The following is a 10,532-nucleotide window of genomic DNA, read 5'->3' on the forward strand; positions in this document are numbered from 1 at the left end:
GCACCCGATAATGGGATCGGAAACCTTGGTGTCAGAAATCTGCAAAAACCAACCCGAGTATTTCTTTTCCATCGTTCTGGACATGACACTAAAGAGGCCGGGGGAGCGCAGATTTAAGACGTCATTTTTCAAGCCAGCTGTTTATCTACCAACAATTTAGCTGAAACAAGCTCTCTCGGCAAAATACATCACTGGTAACAGTCCAAACAGGTTTCTCCGAAGAAAAATGTCTGCTCTGACTAAAAATGCATCCTCTTGATATGCTAATCGACAGAGCCAAAACGAAGAGGTATCCGAACTGCAAGCTCAAAGAACGTGCTTGAACAGAAAAAGTCTCTAGTTTTTGCCCATTAGTTCTCCAAAACCTGGTTCTGAGGCATATCTGTCATACAGTGCATATCACACAGAGTAATGCACAAATCCAGACCTTCCGTTCTTCCTGATTTGTCCCTTCAAGCTTAAATACAACCTTCTCCTAAGCAGGCAATTCGCAAGCTCCCTGCAGCAGCGCGCCGAAGGACGCTGAACCGCGCGTGCCCTTGACCAAGATACTCAACCTGCGTTCTACATTCCCAATTTAATTTCTCCCAGCGCACGAGCCCGCAGCTGCCCCAGTACAGCAAGTCCTCTCAAAGACACCAAAAGACCCAGCAACTTTTCCCAGCGCTGGGCAGAACGAGCCCTGGCGTTTATAGGGGGCAGTCCCTGCGATGCGCGGGGGCCGCCCGCCCAGGAGCACCCAGGACGAGCGGACACATCTCGAGGTCAACCCTAAACGCAGTTCTAAGAAGTGATGGGGAAGCCTCTTGTTTTGCATCAGAGGCACCAGCTTCCGAACGGAAAGGACGGTGCTAAAGGACGCCGCGAGTCCCGATACATTCACACTGCTTTGCAGCTCCAGAATAGGTTTCCAGAACCTTTGCGTGCTGCCAGAAGAACCCCAAAGCTCCACATGTTGAAAGGGACATAGAGTGGAGAAAGGAAAGCCTAAATCCAAGTCATATACAAGGCAAACGTGCGACACACTGGATACACATACTATTAACCATAATTGTGCAACGTTGAACGTCTATGTTCTGAAAGCAGTAGGCGACCCCGCCTGAAACAAAGTGAGAATTCTCCCACAAACACACTTCGGTGGCCAAATGCAACACTGCATGCAAGTAAGAAAGCAAGCACTCACACCTACCGTGGGTTTTGGGGTGTCCCCCTCCCTTCTCAACTAGGGAGTCTCATTTATCTCAAAGCAATCAAAAGAAAACACTTCAATTTTTAAAGTGAGAAAAGCTGCAGAAGTGAAAGCCCCACCTGGCACGAACAAATAATATTTGAGAAATAAAGAGGAGATTCTCCACTTTAGGGGAAAGGATAAAAACACTTCTGAATAATTTACTTTGCATAGCCCAGTTCCTGCCAAAACAGTTCCATAAATCCCATGGTAGTTCAGATAATTTCCATTCTTAAAACTGAAAAAGCTAGATTGAACATTAGCAACATTAATTGTGTGATATGACCTGAATGATGCAAGAACAAGTAGTTAAGTGAACCACAACATCTGCTGAATTTTTAATCACTAGTTGTTTTTGCTGCGAGGCAGAAGAACGTTGTATATTAGCTCCCAAGCACTGTAAAGAATGGCACATTAGGACACCAAGATTTCAACTGGCAGAAATTCAGCCTCCCTGCTACCGAAATGCCAGTGCTCTGCTGTGAACTGCAGACGTCGCAGCTTCTGAAGCAGGTTTTTTTAACCATATGGAAAAGAACACTATTTTCTGCACCCCAAGGTAAGAGTCAGCCGTTGCTGAATAATTAAAAAAAATTAAATTTTCTTAACAGCCATTTACATGTCCCTCTGTAGTCTATTTTTACCCCAGGAACATTATTAGGCAGTCACGCAGCTGCCCAGCAGCAACCCTTTATGAAAGAGGTAGTTGAACCTCGGGTGTGTAGGAAGGCGATCCACGTAAACACTCACCTTGCCTCTGTACTGCAACAGGAGGTGCAATTGCAACGAGTCTCGGCATCCTTGAGCTATATTTAATCCATCTGCCTCCGACACCCATTGCACTGACACTGCAGAAACCGAGGTTTCACCGTGTACTGGCTAACCAAGTACCACAGATGCGAGCTGCACGAGACCACGCTACAACAACGCCAATCCTGCTGTGCTTTCACTGCTTTTGATGCCCAAAGTGGCGAGATGAAAACCAACCACCACTCCTACTGTGGTGCATCTCCAGTTACGCTACAGGCATAAGACTGCAACAGCAGGATTAGCATGTGATACAGCAGATATTCTACAAGAAGGGAGAAAAAAAATATCATTACAATAATTATTTGGGGAATAAACACATCCTAATTCCTCGACTATATGCAGAATCTACACGATGGGCAGTTATCCTGATTCACTTGGGTGGGAGGTGGGGGGGGGGGGGAATGACATTTTTAAAGAGAACAATATTCACCCATTAAACACAAATTTTCAAGTCTGTCACACAGACTTGAATAGATTCTAACTTTACTAACTTAACAGAGCCAATATAGCTTAGGAAACAAGACCAGTAAAACGTGGTACAAATAAAAACGCAGCAGCCACATATACCAAAGCAACGTTCCTGCGCCTCCTTCCCTGCAGAGCTTACAAAACCAGGCAGCAGATCTCTAACCAGCCACTTTCGCTGGACTAAAACCTCCTTCAAAGCTTAAATGTACATCTAGTATTAGATCCAAACAATCCATAAGGGACAAAAAAGCAAGAGATTGGGTCAAGAGATAGATGTTCTTCCAACGCTACGTCATCTTTAACGACAGCCTTAGTACCAGTCCTGTGTCTTCCTTGTAGGTTCAGCTATAAGGGGTGAAAGAAAAACTGCCCCTTTCACTACAAGCAGGTATCAAACCTGCACTGCCCTGATGGGCAAAAGGAAGAGCTGAAAAGACACCACAGAAATGCTGAAACACACAATATCTGAGGGCAGTAAAGCAACTGATGCTTGAGGATTACACTGAATGCCCTGTTTTGTTAAGCTACAGGGTGTCAAGAAACTAAAATAACACATTACGCTGAAGACGTGGATTCCTGGAACCTCACGAGACGGTCAGCAGGCAGGTAGTATCCTGGGCCTACTACACCGTGTCGAGCTTCACAGCACCAGAAGTCAACCAGGCACCTCCGTAGCCCAAAACCTTCCTGGCACGGGAGCTACAGGCAAGTCCCTGCGCACGCAGGCTCTGGCTGTGAGCTGGTACTCAAGCGGGCCGGAGAGCTCACAGTCCAGCACCGTGGTACGCACCTGCAGCACGCTGTGGGACGAGCTTCCAGCTTTAAGGGGCATGCAAAGGTGTTTTATGCGCCTGTAAGAAAATTAGTGGCAGCTCAGCGCTCGACAAGTCACTCACGCACGTTCACGATCCTTATCTAAATGGAGTGAAGATTTTGAAGAGCATTTAGAGCAAGGGGAACATATAAAGCTTCCTCTTCAGCCTCTGCTTGTTCTCCAATTAAATATGAAAGAGACAACTTAGTCACACAGAGCGTGCAAGATGATTTTAAGACACTGGTATTAAATCAAATCCCACAACTTTTCACACCTATTAAAACGGGACCTTGTCATTTAAAAGGGAGATTTTGATCAGCGCGATGCAATTAACAGACACTGCTTTTGTTACCAGCCTGCTCTTGATGAAGCACAGACTCCCTGACATTCCATCTCTTCCCCTCAAAGGCGCTGTGCTACAGCAAATTTATGGTTTTACCATGTAAGAGGAGAATTTGGGCATATTACCTTCAAAACCAGTCAATAAGGCTCTTTCACTCAGGCGCAGGGAAGGCGGGCGGCTGCTGGAAAGCAATACAGGGCACTCCCTTTCCCCTCCCCTCAGGACCAAAAACGCTGCATTCAAAACACTCCCATCCCCTGCAGCAAGGGATTAGCCATTTATTAAAAAGGAATCAAAACACTGTAAAAAAAAAAAAAAAAAAAGGCTTCCAGTTAAGATTTCAAGTGCAAATTGCAACTCTGGTGCAGCTGGAGTCGCATGAGGAATTCTACTGCTCACCAAAGAACAAGTTGCTCAAACGTATGCAGGATGTCATTTGTCCGACTGTGCTGTTCACATCGCTCAAAAGGAGCACAGAAATAGATTTATTTAATTTTTTTTTTCCAAGTGAGTCATTTTGCTGCCACCGCATTAGGCACTAACAACATTAACAACCTACAGGCATTTACGGTTCCGACTTTGGACCTCCAAAACAGCTGCCTACCTCCACTTCTTTTTTTTTTTTTTTGGCTCTTCTCTAGGGGTGACAGACAATCATAAAGGCCGATTATGTAAAACCTTTCATCCGAGCAAACACGAAGCCCTACGCAAACCCTCATTAAGGGCTCGCAACTCCTCGAGCCTACCCCCGCGAGCTCGCCAGTTCAAAGCCGGCTCGCCTATCTCCAGAGCCACCAAAACTGGATACCGAGAGCAGCCTAACCCCGATAGCATGCAGCACGGCAGGGTTAACCACTCGGGTATTTACGCAGCTTCACGGGCGGGTTTTACAGCCCGCGCCGAACCCGGAGCTCCCGTGGCCGTGCTGCCAGCCGCATCCACGCCGGTTATTCCCGAGCGGCGATGCCTACGGACGCTGGTGCACCTCGCAGGACAAGGCGCTATCCCCGCATTTTGTGCTGATGCAAGGTGATTTTCAATTTTTTATTCCAACTGGAAGCAGGTCAGCCACCTCGGTTTAGCGAAGGAATCAAAAGCTACGCTCGCTGCTTCAAGCGAGGCCTTGGAGGAAGTAATTTTGAGAAGAAATCACTTCCACGGCGACTGTACTTTTAACCTTTCCTTCGCTCCTTGCACCACTCCCACGTGCAGGCGCTGTTGGAGGCACCACCCGCAGCACCTAGCGCTGCTTAAAGCCGTATTTTTGGGCCACTTCTGCATTTGGAGAGACCGACACGACCCCTTCTCTGCAGGGCCAGCGGGCGCAGGAGAGCACCGGGGGCGGCGGCAGCGCTCTGCCCACGGGCTGAGGAGCCAGGAGCCGGTCTCGGCCACCCGTGGAGCAGCCACCCAGGCCGGGGCAGCCCCGTGAAACGGCCGGGGAACGGCAGCGACCCCGCGGAGCCCACGGGCGGCCCTACCCCGGGGCTGCCGCCCTGTCAAAGCCGGCGGGCGGGAAGGCCACGGGGAGCGCTGCCAGGGGAAGGGGGCAGCGCACCCAGCACCCCCCTCCCCGGCCGCGGAGCGAGGCTCCCGAGGGAGAAAATAACCCCGAGGAAACCGAGAGGGCGCCTCGACCCGGAGGGAACCGGCCCTGGAGGCGCCCTCCGCCGCGCAGCCCCGGCCCGGCGGGCAGCCAGCGGCCCCTCGGCGGCCCCCGCAGCCGCCATGGCCGGCCGGGAGAGCTGGGCGGTGCGTGCGGGGCCTCCCTGCCGGCCTCCAACCCACCCACCCGGCCCGAGAAGCCTACCCGGAGCGGGGCTGCCGAGCTCCGGCGGGGACGAGGAGGGGGCGTCCCGGCGGCGAGCTGCGCGGAGCCGCCAGCCCGGGCTCGGCGCGGCCGGATCCCCCCCCCCTCCTCCTCCTTCTCCTCCTCCTCCTCCTCCTCCCCAACCTCCTTGCACCGAGCAGCCGCGACGGGAGGAGCCGGGCCGGCCCAGCTCCAATCCCTGCCCGGGGCGGAGCGGGGAGGGACGGGGACCGGGAGCGGGGACGGGCCTCGGTTCGCCGGGGAGGGACGGGGAAGCGCCGCCCGCCCCCCGCGCCGTGCCAGGCACCGGCCGCCCCGCCGCGCCAGGCAGCGCCGGGAGGGCGCCGGGGACCCTCCCCGGGGCCCCCGAGCCCTCCTCAGAGCCTCCGAGCCCTCCTCAGAGCCTCGGAGCTTCGCCTCAGAGCAAGGGCCAGGGGTCCCGGCTGGCTTCTCCCCAGCGCCGTGCCCCGAGGTTTGAGGCCCGGGGTGTTTCAAGGTGGCCCCCTCGTTCGCCCTGGGGTGCTGAGGTTTGGGGTTTAACGCCGCCGTGGTGGGTGCTGTGAGATGTCCGCCAACATGGCACTGAAAGCAGCTGCTTCGTAGCACTGACAGATTCATAGCTCTACTGCAGTGATAACTGACTAAAAAATACACAGGCCTCCACCGGCGACCGAAGGATCTTGTTTGGTAGACCTTCTGGCTTTACAATCTACTTAAGTCCCAGCTGACGGGCAAAAGGAGTTGCTGGGATGTTACTGGGTTTACTGGAAGCATTTCTAAGGGGTTCATCCTTCAGGAGGTGTTCTGGGACCGATACTGGAACACCCGCCTCCCCAGCACAGCACCAGCTTTGTCAGCTGGCTTGTTCCACTGGTGTTTCCTCCCCAGCACACTAACTAAATATACTTCGTCATCGTTTGTGTGGTTGCTGCCCTTGGCAGAGAAAAACAAGCTCTTTTTCCTGGTGTGGCTGTATCCAGGAGGCACTGTGGCACGGACCCTGGACAGTGGTTCGTCATGCAGCCGTCATCCCAGCTGTCTCTGCTGTGCCGTCCTGCCCAGCGAAACCCTCAGCCTGCAGGGAGAAAGAGACGGGAACCGGAGAAATCCTCAGAACCAAGGGCAATGAGAACAGTGAAATGCAAAGGGAAGGCATTGGGAAAAGGGGAATTAAGTTGTATCACCAGATGGTAGCCTGAGCCGAAGGGTTTCCTATAAGAAGCCTCCCCCCTCCTCAAAAGAAGATTTCAGCAGTTCATGTCTGCTTAGAGAGAAACAGGGAGCAACGCAGGTCCCTGCAAGGGGACCACAGATGATCCAGGGTGAGAGCAGGACCAAGGCTCCCAGCAAACCACAAAGGCCTGGCTCTTGCAACCTGCAGGAGGGCAGCGATGGAGAAACGGCTTATCCCGTGTAACGCAATACTACGAGAAGATCCTCGAGACCAGCCTCAAGCGAAAAAGCAGTGTAACTCTGTCAGCACAACACTTTGCTCCAATAGTCCTGCTGAGGGGCAGAGCCAAGACACAGTAACATTAACACGGCACATTAACACGGCACCTCGGATGGCTGAGGTCCCAAAATCTCTGAGGTCCCTGTTGACCACAGCCGCTATACACACAGATGAAGAGATCACAGGAGGGGAGATACAGGTAAAATGATTCACTCAGAGTCAAATACCAGATCAGTGAGAGGACTGAAAACAGAACCTGCAGTTCCTCATCTCTCCAGTACTTTTTCCTCTGGACCATAACAAAACCCCAGAATAATGGGATTTAGCTGCTGGTGACACAGTAGCTTCACATGTTCCAGGGGAAAATTATGTGTTTTGGTATAGGACCACGGTGCTTTTTTTGCACGCGTGGAAAAGAGCCTTTTTACTAGCACAGCACCACAGTTCAGTGACACATACAAGGACAAGACATCTCCAGATGACTTAAATGGGAACGAAATATGTGCCCTGTCATATTAGAAAAAGGCCCCATGACTGTACAGACCCAATCTTTTGTTGTAAGTTGATAAAGACAGATGGATGCCATTTGCTGCTAAGTGACTTCTAATGGTTAAATAACCTTGCCCCCACCCTCTACCCGCCTCCCCCCTGGGCATTTAGTGATAATATAAGAAAGATTTTGCAAATTGTTTAGCTTACATGGCCATCTGGCACTTTTGCATTTCAGTAGCCTTGAACATCGAAAAAACGATAGATAAAGAAAACTAGTCCTATCTTATCGGAGACCTGGAGAAGTTTAACTCTGTCAGAGTACATAGGATTAACCAAGTCTCTACAGCTCTTCTAGAGTTTCCATCTTAATTAGTGGTCATATTCCACAAAGCACAAAGCTTTTCATTGTCGTACACTCTAAATCAGGCTGTTCCTTATCTCCTTTGTGTTTGTTTTAGCCGTGAGACACTTAACTCTAGCAGTCACTTCCAGCTTCCATATGAGATGCTTCTGGGTGATGGAGACACATGCTGAGAAAAAAACACATATGGGTTTTAACCCAAGCTAAAAAATTACTGGAGTCTTGTCTAAGCTTGGGAAAGGGATGCTCTTTTCAAATCAAAACACAATGGCCTAACTCAATTAGAAACGTACTTAATGCTGCTGAAACATCATCTACCACTGCACTAAGCGGTTTCTTCATCTGCTTTTGCTAAAGGGGATAAATGTATAATTCACCCACGGTAACCCACTCCACACATGTCCCTGGAAACAACACAAAGTTTGGTTTCAACTCAGCAGTGGCTTAAGGTTGATCCTGCATTTGTTCCTAGGTTCCTAGGTTAAATCCCTCTTTCATGGAGGAAAACCAAGGTCTGAGCCTGTTTGGAAACAAATGTGATTTCCTTAAGAATGTGGCTTTGGGCCTTGGAGCTTGAAACCAGCTGTGGGATGCTTTCACCTGTAGTGCTAGAGTGGGTAGGGTTTTTGACTGAAATCTGTAACAGCAGGGAACATTCTGTGTAAACACAATGTAAATAACAGAGGATGTGAAGATATGCAGAGATAAAGACTACCCAGACTTTGTTTCCAACCATACTTCACATTATAAGATTGCTAGTTTGCATTTTAGACTTGATCCAGTGGAAGATTGGAGCTTAGAAATGTGCCACGACATCTGACTGTTAGGCTATCGGGCTGCCAGAGTGCAACAAAATACCTCGAGTCGGGTACCTCGCCTCTCTATTTATAGCCTGGGGAGCGTCAGACACCTCTCAAGGGCGAGTGGAAACTCCCACCTCCTGAGACCTGCTTGCAGGAGACATCAAAAAGAGGGACGTATTAGGCTTGCTCTGCATAGCCAGCATGTTCCTGCCCGATTGGGGTGGAGGGTGCACACAGCTGGGGTTTAGAAGTCTATAAGCCCTCTTTGAAAGAACAGAGCAAGGTTACCATTTTGTTTTTAACACTGTGGGCTGTAGGGATTGCATCTGATGTGGTTTGTTGCATGTACTAATCTAGATGGTAGAGCAAATACCCAGGGAAGGGAAGGGAAGGTGCTCTCCAAGCTCTCCTTATCCTGGTGAGAATCCAAACACGTATCTTCTTCCTGGTCCAAGCAGGTAGGATAGCTTATTCACTCCCCAGACATTAAGGCGTTGGCGGATCACTGTTTCACACTCCTGTTAAAAATGTTCTACTGCATAAAATGAAACTCAAAGAACAGAGCAAGAAAATGCAGTGGAAGACGTAACTGTTTCCCAGTTGTTAGAAGGCGGAATTAATCTTCTATTTTCTGCTGCTAGAATTTGTTCCAGTTTTTAAACTAGCGACTGCTTTATATGTTCCAGAAATGAGAACAACAGCCAGTGCACTGTGATGGCTTTGCTACACAGCTCTTGACCAAGAGACTAACAAATAATTTGGCTGGAGGACTACTCTGTGCCCTCTGAAGCAACGTGCCATGGTCCATGCAAAGGAGTTCATCTGCTGTGGCCTTTTTCTCTTTGATACCAAGTGAATGGCAAGCATGTGATGTTTTGGACTAGAGATTTACACCTGCATTTGCCTGACCTTTCGCGAAAAATATATTCAGAAATTTTAAGTATTTCTGGTCTAAATTTGGGGATAGGTTTTCCTACATGCTCCACACAGTTCTTCAATAAGGGGCATTTATGCAAGGGTAGAAAGAATTACCCTCACACAGCACCATATCCCATATGAAAGAATGACAAGAAGAGTAGAAAGAACAAGTTAGCAGATTTCCACGTAATGATCTTGGTACAAAATGTATCTGATAATGATAGTTATATTGTCAAGAAACAGAGAAATCCAAATTGGTTCTTAAAGCTTCAATGGATAAAATGTAGGCATATTATCACAAAATCATCAGGACTCTGTGAGAATGACACGTTTACTCTTTCAGGCATGTATAATATCTGTACAGGATAATGAGTTTATATATTCATATTGCTTGTTTATCTCTATTAAATGGTAATGTGTTTATTCCCTTAACACAATAAAATCAGTAGCAATCAGGAATTTGTCTGGAAAAAAAAAAAGAGAAAAAAAAGTATTACCATGTTTTACCTTAAAGTGCAACTGCGATACTTTAAAATCATGGCATTATTCATATAAATAGACAATTAAAGTGACCTAGATATTGTTAGTGGAAGGTGTAACTGCAGCATGTGAAGGAAACCCATTCTGGCTGTAACCTAGCCGGCTCAGGTAACAACCAGCAAAGGTGCACGGCAGAGTCTGAGCTTGCCAAGGACCTGAGTTAGGTACTTGGGTTACCAGTCTGCACTGAAGTGTGCACTGCCACGTTATCATTGATGTTGTTATCTGAGCTAGTGAGATTAAAGTCCAGGCTGTGGTGCAGTCAGACTTCCTAAATTCAGTATCAACACCCACATGAGTAGAAATTAACTCTGCAAATGCGCCAGTCTAGATGTTCCATTGTTTCAACATATATTCTTCAGGTTCTGGTACGCAGTACAAAAGAATGATTTTTAGTTGGAAGGGTGACACTCCCAAACCAATTTTTTCCCTAAAACCTGTGGTTCAACATGGCTACAGTCATGATACCATAAGGCAGAACTGTGGAATGCC

The 10,532-nt window shown here is 48.9% G+C and overlaps 1 protein-coding gene across 6 annotated transcripts in view; it reads right to left on the bottom strand.

Moving 5' to 3' along the window:
- The window catches only part of FBXO34 (F-box protein 34), a 37,799-nt gene extending 32,131 nt beyond the window's left edge, over window positions 1–5,668 (bottom strand). For 4 of the 6 annotated variants that reach the window (XM_083837490.1, XM_083837488.1, XM_083837496.1 and 1 more), the window contains exon 1: window positions 5,474–5,628. The gene's annotated coding sequence lies outside the window, so the exon portion shown is untranslated. Of the gene's footprint in view, window positions 1–5,473 lie in introns of all 6 variants that reach the window. The other 2 variants (XM_083837489.1, XM_083837494.1) reach the window with 2 other exon arrangements.
- Between the last annotated feature and the right edge of the window lie 4,864 nt (window positions 5,669–10,532).

This window comes from Anser anser, assembly GCF_964211835.1.
Source record: "Anser anser genome assembly, chromosome: 5".
NCBI lineage: Eukaryota > Metazoa > Chordata > Aves > Anseriformes > Anatidae > Anser > Anser anser.